Here is a 12,796-nt window from a genome sequence, read left to right on the forward strand (position 1 = left end):
AGTATTGTGAACACATTTTTAATAGACAGACATTGATTACTGTGGCAGAATCTCAATATTGATGACGTCGAATATAAACTACTTTATCTCCCAATTGATACGATATACCCGTGCTTGCATTTCCTGTCATGATTTTCTTGATAGAGGGTTACTGCTCACAAGGAAGCTATTAAACCAAGAGTTCGAAATGGTGAAGTTGAAATCATCCCTTCGTAAATTTTACGGACGCCATCACGAGTTGGTTGACTGTTATGGAATAACCGTTTCACAAATGATATCGGATCTGTTCCTTACGTCGTAACTACAATCCCCTTCCCTTTCATGAATGTGACCTACCGATTAGACTATTTACCGGATTTGTAATCACATAAGCAACACGACGGGTGCCACATGTGGAGCAGGATCTGCTTACCCTTCCGGAACACCTGAGATCACCCCTAGTTTTTGGTGGGGTTCGTGTTGTTTATTCTTTAGTTTTCTATGTTGTGGAATGTGTACTATTGTTTTTCTGTTTGTCTTTTTCATTTTTAGCCATGGCGTTGTCAGTTTGTTTTAGATTTATGAGTTTGACTGTCCCTTTGGTATCTTTCGTCCCTCTTTTTTATACCCAAGAAATATCTCATTGATATAAATTTATAAGTCGTGACCTTTACATTGTCAAAATACTTTTCAACAACATTTGCTAGCTGAAGTTCAGTGCCGAAATACCACGAGCACGAATCTGTAAACACAACTAATAATTAAGTATAGATTTATAACCAAAAAATACCTAAAAATAGCCAAATTTATCTAGGGTCAACTTTGACAGAGGGAGTTGAAACCTTAGCTTTCATTTATTTCGAAATTTATTAACGAACAATTTCAAAAGTTTTGTTATATATCATGTCGGTACCGAAGTACTGAATGTTTTTCTTGATAACCTTGATCAGGTACGCTCATAGCCAAATATCTAAATTCGATGGATTTATGAGAACCTTAAAGAATTGAGGAGCTGTGTAACCCAAAAGGACTATAAAAAAAAAGCCAAATCCATCTTAGGTCAACTTTGCCTGAGGGTGTTGAAACCTTAGTTAATAATAATTTCGAAATTTATAAACGGTAATTTCAAAAGTTCTATTATTTATTATAGATAATGTCAATACCGAAGTACTGACTACTAAGTTAATGACACCAACCATCAAAGGTATCCCACAATGCTGTATAAACAACACACGTTATCAATGTCTTGTTTTTTATTGGCATGTTTAAACCTTTGCACTAGTTGCTAGTAGGTGTGACTCACTCAAATCTGCATGTGCCTTTATGAAACAAACAACAGAGCACCACATCATTTTTCAATGATTCAGAATGAATAAGCTTAATCATTGAACCTTTGAAATTTAAGGTATACCTTTATTACGCTGGTAAGGTATGAATATAAATCGAATTTATGCAAGTCAAATAGCACTAAAAGAGGGACGAAAGATACCAAAGGGACAGTCAAACTCATAAATCTAAAACAAACTGACAACGCCATGGCTAAAAATGAACTAGTCACATCAAACATAAACTAGTCACATCAAACATTAATTAAATGTCCTACCTTCTTCGCATGATTCGCCCTGCCACCCCTTTTGGCATCCACCAGATGGACATATTCCCGTAATCCCACTGCATGACTCAGTTAAACAATAACACTTCCCAGTGCAGTTTTTACCATAATACCAATCGTCACAGACTACAAAAGACATGTTGTAGCAAATATAAAGTACCTTAATAAAACGATAGCTATCCTAGCTAAAACAAATCCATTTACATGTTTTTGTTTTACTCTACTTTTACACGTGCACGTACCAGACGCTACTTTAGTCAACATCAACAGTAGTTGAAATGGTATAATTATGTATGTATATATTATTATACAGAACAAATCCATTAATTTAACAGAGTTCTTCATGTTGTTTATTGAATTCGGTTCTGAAGAATGTAATGTCAACCAATAGATCTATATCAAGTTAGCAGTAATGTTATTTATTTATTTACCGGATTTGTAATCACATAAGCAACACGACGGGTGCCACATGTGGAGCAGGATCTGCTTACCCTTCCGGAGCACCTGAGATCACCCCTAGGTTTTGGTGGGGTTCGTGTTGTTTATTCTTTAGTTTTCTATGTTGTGACATGTGTTCTATTGTTTTTCTGTTTGTCTTTTTCATGGCGTTGTCAGTTTGTTTTAGATTTATGAGTTTGACTGTCCCTTTGGTATCTTTCGTCCCTCTTTTATGAGTATTTGGCACAACTTTTTGGAATTTGGATCCTCAATGCTCTTCAACTTTGTACTTGTTTGGCTTTATAACTATTTTGATATGAGCGTCACTGATGAGTCTTAAATAGACGAAACGCGCGTATGGCGTACTAAATTATAATCCTGGTACTTTTGATAAATATTATGCAATGAGGTTGAAGTTATGTCTATATATAATTCCCGGCTCTTAAATTTTCTAAAGAGAAAATGTGGAGCAGTGATGACGTTCGAAAAGTTAACCAACTTGACCATTTTGATGGCTCACTTGCAGTAGATGCATACATAGAACCTGCGTTTGATATTTGATATAAAAAACGAAAAAGTGCATAGAAAGATTTGTTCGTGAAAATTTAGCGTTTGCTAAAATTTATTGTATTACAGTTTTTCTCTACGACATAATATTGCTTTAAAATCTGACCTTTCTATCATAATTTAGTTTTATTTTTAAGCTATGGTTATGAGGATATGTTAATGAAGAAATGAGACTCACATTTACAGATATCGTAAACATCAACTAAAGAATTGAATGGAAAATCCGGAACTGTATTCATGTACGACAGTCTTATTTTTTTTTATATGGAATGAATACACAGCGTTTTTTTTTATTCAGAAAATAACATTCAAAACCTTAAAAAAAATAAAAAAATCTGAAAATTCATTCTGTTTTTTATCGACCCTTACAAAAAACATTAAAGGAGTTACCGTATGAGAATAGAATTGTGACATACAAAAGGTTGATGTACTGTCATACAGGGAGATGTAACAGAAAAATGTATATCAAAAACCAATAAAATATATAAAGCTTATACAATTTATCTTTCTAGACGCGCAAGATGTCTACAACAAACACATCAGTGGCGCTATTTTCAAACAGTTGATAAGGTCAAATCAAATACATATACGAAGTAGAATTGCATTTAAACCTTGCATTCTACAAAATGCTATACTGTACATGTACGTACGTTTGTTGCAATATTCATCAAACTGATAACCAGGTTCACATCCAGTCGTGTTATAACATAATCCATCAGTGGCTTCACAACTTTTTGATATACATCCATCACATGAAAGATTACAGTTTCGTCCAAAATGACCCTCATTACATCCTGAAATGTTTGTTATATCATACTTATTAGTATTTGTTGAATTCATTTCAAGTCAAACTAGCCTTAACTCTTTGTATTCACATTATAACTTTGAATACTCGTTTAAAACCATTCTTCGTTTTGTCGGATAAAATATATTAGGGAATAGCACACACTGTTGTCGCTTAGTTGAAATGCAATGTCATCTACAAGTTTATATAACGAGGAAATATTTAGAATTATCATGTCATACGTGATGTGTGGTACCGTATTGACTTTATAAAACACAGTAAACAACGACAACTAGGTTTATACTTTGATATAGAATGAATGTTATTCTTAGGTCGAAAACGTGAAAACCAATCGCATACCATCGTCACATGAGTCGCCTTGCCATCCTTTTTCACAACCACCTTCTGGACATTTTCCTGTAAACCAGTTGCATGGTCCAGTCAAACAATTACATTTTCTTGAACAGTTAGAACCGAAATACAAATCATCGCAGGCTATAAAATAGAAATGTAATTAACGTATATCAATGGTACAATCGATAATTCAAAATCAACATTGCAACATAGTATTGAGTTTATATATCTCAAATGGTTTATATACTTTTGCAAGTTTACTTTATCCGCACCTCTTTAATTGGGGTATTTTCCTGTTCAATTTGTTTATTTAGAAGAACGAATATAAATCGACACTGCATAAGTTATACCTGTTCCTAGTAAGGCTAGGTAGGAATATGACAGTTGGTTTCTATTAGTGTGATGTGTTTGATCTTTTGATCACCGGTTGTCTCTCATTTGGCAATTTGAAGATCATAACATTTGAAATACATGACTTATCTTTGATCTTTTTTGAAGGTAACAATATGCACGTCATCATGAGTTGTTTGACCGTTATGGAATATCTGTTTCACCGATTAAGACTATCACCTGGTACGTATTAACACGAGCAACACAACGGTTTTCACATGTAGAGTGGAACGGGATCTCCTAACCATTTAGGGCTCCTATGATCATTACCGGGTTTTGGTGTGGTTCGTTTTGCTCTATCTTTTGTTTGATATTAAGTCTTTTTTGACGTATCAAGTAGTGTAAAACGTTATCATCTAATACCATCTATAAACACATATGATTAAATGTAATCTGTCAATTTATTTGTCCAATGTGTTCTGTTATTATGCTCGATGATTTTTCAACATGTTTCCAACTAATCTTCTATCAATAAAACTAGTTGCAGTACCTTGAATTAATTTGTATTTTATGCTATTCATATCAGTATTGTTTGAAAGGCACCAACATGTTTTCATCAGGAGCAATGAAATCAGATATCTTAATTCAAACAACAATATGTTTATTTTATATAGTTATATTTAGTTTCAGGTTCTGAAATTACATTACATACTGTATTATGGAAATATCAGCAATGCATATTTATTATTCCGAAAAGAAAACAACAAATGATTGTAAACATGGTAAAATAACACAAAGACAAACGTCATAGAATTTATTATTCCTTTCCTATGTTATTCGAGAAAGTGAAATGTCTAACAAACAAAGTTATTCGACATAGAAAGGGTCGATATATTGACAGTTAGGACCATTGGGCAGTGAAAAAGGTATATTCTCGTTGTGTACGTACTTTTGTTGCAGTAATCCTCGAAGTAATAACCAGGTTCACAACCAGTGTTGTTAAAACATAATCCATCAGTGGCTTCACATCTATTTGATATACATCCATCACATGAACGATTACAGTTTCGTCCAAAATAACCCTCAATACATGCTGAAATGTTTGTTATATTAGACTCAATTAGTTTTTTTTTAAAGTATCGGAAGTGAAAGTAGACCAACTCTCTGTTATCACATAAAAACATGTTCGAAATCATTCTTTGTTCGTTCGAAGTAAATTTTAACAAATTACTCATACACATGACTATCAATGATTTAGATCATTTGATACCCGTTTTTCTTAAATAATGGCACACACTTGTCTTGCTGAGTTGAAATGTCTTGTCGGTTCAATGTTAAATTACGATAAAAATCGGATGATATCTAGAATCAATATGTGGTATATATGTCATTATTCGTGCCAGCAAATTCGATTATAAATAGAATAGTATGTCAGGTCAACGACAAACAATGATGTGTGATTGCGATTTAAAATAAATATAATTGTTATGTCGAAAACATGTAAAACAATTTTCTACCTTTTTCACATGATTCGCCATTCCACCCATTTTTACAGCCCCCATCTGGACACTTTCCTGTAAACCAGCTGCATGGCCCAGTCAAACAATTACATTTTCCTGTACAGTTTGTACCAAAATACCAATCATCGCAGGCTATAAAACAGAATTTTTTCAAAGTATGATTAAACGTTCAATGATGCAAAATAACCACCGCGACATATTATTGCGTTCATATATCTCTAATAGTTTATTCTGCTCTTGCATGCTAACTTTATTTTATTGTTGCCTTCTTCTTGCTGATAAGAAGAAGATAGAATTTTGAGAACAATCCGCACTTTGGCAATTTAATGGACATTTTCACGAGTTGTTTGACCGTTGTGCAAAATCTGTTTCACAGATATATATGTCTCAATTGTTGTTAACACAATCAATTCCTCTTTTCCTGTAATGAGACCTTCCGATTACGACTAATCACCTGGTACGCTCCTACATGAGCAACACAACGGTTTTCACTTGTTAAGGGGGCTCCAGTGATCATTCCCGGTTTTTGGATGGGTTCGTGTCGCTCGATCTATTGTTTTCAATGTTGAGTGTATCATTTAGTCTTTTTAAACGTATCAGGAAGTATATAAAGTTATCATCTTATTCCATCTATATACACATATTTTTAAAAGTAATATGTCAATTAATTGGTCCAATGTTTTTTGTTATTATGACGGATGATTTTTTTAACATAATTCCGACCAATCTTAGAAACTAGCTGTAGTGCCTCTTGTTTAGTAATCTTTCTATTTTGAATTATTTTATATGAAAATTGGTTGAAATCGTATAAATACTACATACCTAATTTATGAAAATAACAGAAAAGCAAGTTTATTATTTCAAAAAGAAAACCTAACGGTGAATGAAAAAAAAATCCACAAACAAACGTCTTAGAATTTATTATTCTTTTCCTATGCAACTTGGGAAGGTAAAATGTTTTACAAACAAAGTCATTCGACATAAAAAGAGTCGATATTTACAATAAAGAAAGTTGCAGAGAAAAAAAGTATATTCTCGTTGTGTACGTACTTTTGTTGCAGTAATCCTCGAAGTAATAACCAGGTTCACAACCAGTGGTGTTAAAACATAATCCATCAGTGGCTTCACATCTATTTGATATACATCCATCACATGAACGATTACAGTTTCGTCCAAAATTACCCTCAATACATGCTAAAATGTTCGTTATATAAGATTTTTTTATAAAAAAATAAAGACCATTGACTTACTTTGACATCCAACTTGAAAACCAAATTCCGAACTTTCTTTAAAAATAAGATTTATTTGAATAGATCGAAAAGTTTAATAATTTTAATCTTTTCATAATTTTGTTATAGGACGTCCACACGGGTACTTGTCATGTTGTTATGTACAGACAAAATGTACATAGTATCTACAATATTACTTCAAAAGTCAGTAGATATTTGGTTCTCAGAATGTATTAACAGTTCATGCAGAACATGTTGCACCTTATTAACGACAGTAAATTCGATCATAGATTAAAAACAAAACGATTTGAAAGTTAAATAACAAGAACGTTTGTACCCCTATTTTGAACATTTTACCTTTTGTAACTATTATGTCTGTTTGTTAAATTCAGACATCTTTGCCAAAACAATGGAGTTTATACAATTGTCATATACTAATGAGATATTTAGCTAGCTTAAAAACAAGATTTAAACCACCACTTTCTACAAAAGATATACCTGTACCAAGTCAGGAATATGAAAATTGTGATACATTCGTTTAATGTCTTGACGATTTGATTCTGCCATTTGATTAGTGAATTTTGGTTTTTAATTTTTCACGAAGTTAGATGTCTTTGCTCTTTTACTTTATGCTAACTGCGACAAACATATACAACTTACGTTGATTACACGATTCGCCATTCCATCCTTCTTTACAATCTCCAAGTGGACATATTCCGTCTACTTTGTTGCATGCTTCCGCTAGACAGTTACATTCCATTGAGCAATTGTGACCAAAATACCAATTGTCACATTCTGATAGACGAAAATACAGTATTTAAATATGTATGATACTTATGTATAGACTATGATATATTTGATCCAGAAGAACGCCTTCCTGCGCTGTCGAACCGATCAACTGATGGGAAAATCAATGTATTCTGTATAAGCACTTGAAATTAAGTTCAGAACAGAGTCGACCCAAGCTTTCTTACACCTAGTTTTTTTTTATCAACACTGAAGGCATACACAGTTATCGAAACAAACATGTCTAACATTCGTAACAATGTCAAAAACTACGTTCTACTTCTGGCGTAAACAGTATATGACAAGCTTCTTGAAAAAACTAACTATATTACATTGGTTTTTCGAGATGACTTTGTATCATAGTTATAAATTGTCTAAGAGTTGTCTCCTATACCCAAGGTCTTCCCTTTAAATAGGAATTTTATTAATCAAATTGATAGCAGAATCATTGAATAGAACACACACTTATTAATTAAGGCGGGGAAATGGGATGTAGAATGAACAAAACAATAATAATTATATCTGGTCAGTATGACGGAAAGTGGTAACAAAAATGGTTTAACCATCGAATTGTGTATGTAAATTTGATGTTTTTGTATTTTGAATTTTGTGAGCGCTTTTTTTTTAATTCATCGTCACGGTTTGTATTAGTTTTCCTACTTTCAAACATCACTGTAGAAACCTTCAAGGTAGTAAAGTTCATCTGATGAAGCAGATTTGATACCGTAAATGCTATTTTAAGACATTTAAATAAATTTCCAGTGTAAAAAGTACCTAAATACGCGAGTCCTCGTATTCTGAAATAAGTATAACAATTTTGCTACACTTAGTTGCTCATGATCAAAGAAGTGATTATTTTGATACCGCGTATTGCGTACCTTTCAGGCAGTATTTTCCGTACACGAAACCAGGGCTACACGCTGTTGTGTTATCACATAATCCATCAACATGATTACACATATTGGCTATACAGCCATTACAAAATTTCATACAGTCTTTTCCAAATTGACCTTTAGCACACTCTGAAAATGAATAAAACATAAATTCAGGAAGTAGAACTAAAACATTTATAAATTTATCGATATCTGTAAATGTTTTTATTTCATATTTATTTTCTTTAAATCTCATTTTGAAAGAAATTTTCTAATTGCCCTAATTATCTGAAATTGATCAGCTGAATTGAATATCTTAAACGATGATTGAATTAACTCATACAATAACATTTGAAATTAAGCACAAGCTATATATGTCCATTCATTTTTGCTTTCCTATTAAAGTAAATGTTATACTATTTATTGATCTTATTATCTTAAGTTTTCCTTTTGAATAATGAAATGGAAATTTCATAAATAAAAAATATGTTCTTTGTAGGAAGAAACAAACTTTGCGAACAATTAAATCCCATCAATCCATCCTTGCATCCACCAATGCAGTTTCCTGTCACGTGATTACATTGTGGATTTAAACAATGTTCTGAACATTCCTCAAGACAATCTCTACCGTACTTGCCGACAATACAAACTGTTGAATATAGTCGTTTAAAAAAGTATGTATATAATATAATTTAAGGAGGCACTAGCTACGAGATATATAACAAATCTAATAAACAAATTTGTTTTTTGCTCAATCATCATTGAAAGGCAAATAATGAAATAATACAGGGTGACCCCTTTTTTAAAATCAACTGTATTTCATGAATTTGAAGATCTTTGAATCAGGTAAGAGTGTTTTCATAATAATGTTCGAGATTGCATGTAAGTTACACAAGCGCGTCACTGTTTTGATATCCTGTGGTGTTTGGCGTTCATTGAATATGTTCGCTGTTGTTCTGCAATTGCATGTTGTGTCGACTAATAAATTATTTTTTTTGCATTTCTCTGGTATCAATTTTTTTGCGTGTGCAGTACTTTTTTCAAGTAGTGGTTAAGCATTATTTGTATAACATTTTCCAAAAGGGAGAGGTTTGGCATGCCATTAAAACCAAGTTCAACCTACTTTTTTTCTTGAAATGTCCTGTTCTAAGTCAGGAATATGACAGTTGTCATCAAATAGGTCATTTCTAATGTGTTGGCGTTTTTTTTTGCAATTCTTTTGTTAATGTTCTTCATTTCTGATTTGTTTCCGACTGCTAAAATAACGTATCGGTAACCGTAAATTCAAATCTTATTGATTATTTACAAAATTTCTGAACTGAACTTATATGATGTGATCAAAATACAATAAAACTACAATTACACGAAGCATGTTTCATACATGTACCTTGTCCACATTTATTGCCAGTCCATCCGTCTATACATCCAAATATGCAATCCCCGGATTGAAGGTCACATGGTCCTCGGCAGTTAAGTGGACAGGATTTGGTACAGACAGTTCCATATTGTGTAGGCGGACAACCTAAAAATTGTCCATATCACTAACAGTAGATTACATATTCTACATTATTATACTATTTAACGTTCACTATTCCACGTAATGTCTTTAGAGGTATAAATTTGATGTTCAGATTTGTATTATATGCACCTCTTCCTAATAATTATGTTATTCAAAAGATGTAACAACCAGAACTCCACTATTTCATTTCAGTTACATATTTGAATTGCTGTCTTAAATGAAATTCAATATTTCGATTTAGACAAAATTGTAGTGTTTAGTTTGTAACAAATTATACCTAGTATCTAAATATATGAGAAACAGGCAATTTATGCCCTCAATTTTAGAATTCCTTCATACATTTCTGTATAATAAGTTACTGTGTTTTTTACAAGGATCACCAATACGTCACTTATCAGCTGGTACCCTTATTACTAACATTTTCTGTATAATTTTATATTTACGACTATGCGTAGGAAATATGATGTTTTAAATATGTACTACTTTTAAGTAAGTTCGTTTTGACCGGGTCTTATTTGTAGGTTTAGCATCATACAATATCAATCACAACTATATGTGCAAATAATTCCGCTTAAGCCTGTGCTACACGTTGGGGTCGTCTCAAACTTGTTGTGAAGCGAATAGTCCGGCGGCTACAAGCATATTCAGACGAATTGTGCACATCCTGCTACAAGCATGAAATTTGGTATAAACCTTCCTCAACTATTACTAATTTATTTCAGATAGGGAGGCATTTGAAAAAAATGTCTCACTTCCGGTAAAATCCAAACTGACGGACATCACATTTTAATAAGCCCAATGTCAAAAGCTAGTATGAGAAAAGGTGTTATTATCATGCTATCATCATAATATTTGGTTAAAAACTTGGTTATGTACTACTTTTGTATATATTATATAGATAAAATGTCTCTAAAAACCCTACTTCCGGTAAAATCCAACATGGTGGACATTGTACTAAAATAAGCTTATTTTTTAGGGAGGGTAATTGAAATTGGTTCTAACCTATTGCTACTATCATTACATTGCGCAGGAACCTTTCTTTAGTGCTTCTTATGCATACAATGTATAAGACATATGTCTTTAAAACCCTTACTACCGGTAATATCCAAAATTGTGGAAATAGAAATATCAATTTCTTATTTTCATATTCAACTTTTTCAAAATGTAAAGAAAATGTTTTTTTTTTTTAGCTGATCATTGAATTTTTGTGCTTGAAGTTATTCTCAAAACCACTAATTCTATTCTGTTGTAAATTTTTAAATACAAAGTTAACACTTCTGGTAAAATAAACCAAAATGGCATAATTTCAAAGATGAGTTCCCAATCCATATCTTCAATGCAGAGTTTTGGACAGATTGATTAAAACAAGATAAAAGTACTAAAACATTTTTAAAATTACTAATATTTGGCCAAAAATACATGTTTATTCACAGTCACCAACACATGCACACAAGGCAGTGCACGGGAGACTCGGTTTTCCACATTAACAACGACCGCAGCATCATTTCTTACATTCACAATGTACAAGCTTCTAACAAAATGATGAGGCATCAGAAAGAGTTTTTTAAAAGAGATTCTCTTTGTTCATTCGCCATCCATTAGCGCCTGGGCTGGGTAGCGTAAGAGCCAAATTCAAACTTGTCCCCACAAATAAAGGCAACAGTAGTATACTGCTGTTCAAATACCTGCCTAAGTATATTGCACATTTAGCATGCTAGAAAAGACTTCACCAAGTTGAGGGAATACCCTCAATTAACCTTCCTTTTTGCGCAAATAGTTAGTTTCGTTTACCATGTTAACCCAATCTGTTATGAAACACCTTGAAATTGTAACAACAATGTATGTAGTTTCGGGTGCGTACAAAGACAATACTGGTAGTTTGGAGGATGTTACAAGATGCAAGAGCTACATTTTTAGGGCAAAGGGAATACGCAGACGAATCCAGAGTTAAAAAAAATTCTCAAAATTGGCAAATTTTTCTGAGAGATGACGACAATAAGAAAGAACCTTTTAGTTTTCATTCACGGCAGCTTGATCAATAAAATTTGGAGGAAAAGGTGGTTGTAGCAACAAATGCTCAGGATGTTCAGTGCTATCCACTACTTAATGGTGTTTCAAGTTTAGCACCATGTTTACATGAAGAGACTGACACTAGAATCAAGATGGATATGTGTGACTTAACTGAGTCATGACTCGAACAGTCGATAATGATGTTATTGCTTTTTCGCTATTCCGTGACATAGTGGCAGACGAACTGTAGTTTGCATTTGGAAGTGGGAAAGGCTATAGATATATAGCTATGATAATCCATGACCTTTCAAATGCACTAGGCATTAAGAGATTACACGTTTACTGGAAAAGGAACTGCGTTGGTGACATGGATGGCGTTTGAGCCTATTCCAACGATTCGGTCTAGTCTTTTTCAGCATGTAAAGCGTGTAATATACCATGACGGGTATGAATGAGTAACAAGGTTAGAGTTGGTTCCTATGCTAACTATCTAGTTCAAACTCTTCTGAATGGCGTAGGAACAAATATGATCCATATGAACCCTTTTGGACAACTTTTTGTGAGGCCTCTTCGTCTTCTCAGGAGCTTGTACATTATGGATGTAAGAAACAATACCACAGTCTTTGTAAATGTGGAAAATCAGCTCTCCAGTTGTGAATAAACATGTATTTGCGGCCTAACGAGCATGCTAATTGGGTATTATGTCCTTACCTTTATAAAATAACTGTAACACGAGTGGATGAAATCTTGGATGCGTATGGTAGTTGTAGCAACAAATGCTCAGGATATTCTATCT

The sequence above is a fragment of the Mytilus galloprovincialis genome, chromosome 1, assembly GCF_965363235.1.
Source record: "Mytilus galloprovincialis chromosome 1, xbMytGall1.hap1.1, whole genome shotgun sequence".
Classification (NCBI taxonomy): domain Eukaryota; kingdom Metazoa; phylum Mollusca; class Bivalvia; order Mytilida; family Mytilidae; genus Mytilus; species Mytilus galloprovincialis.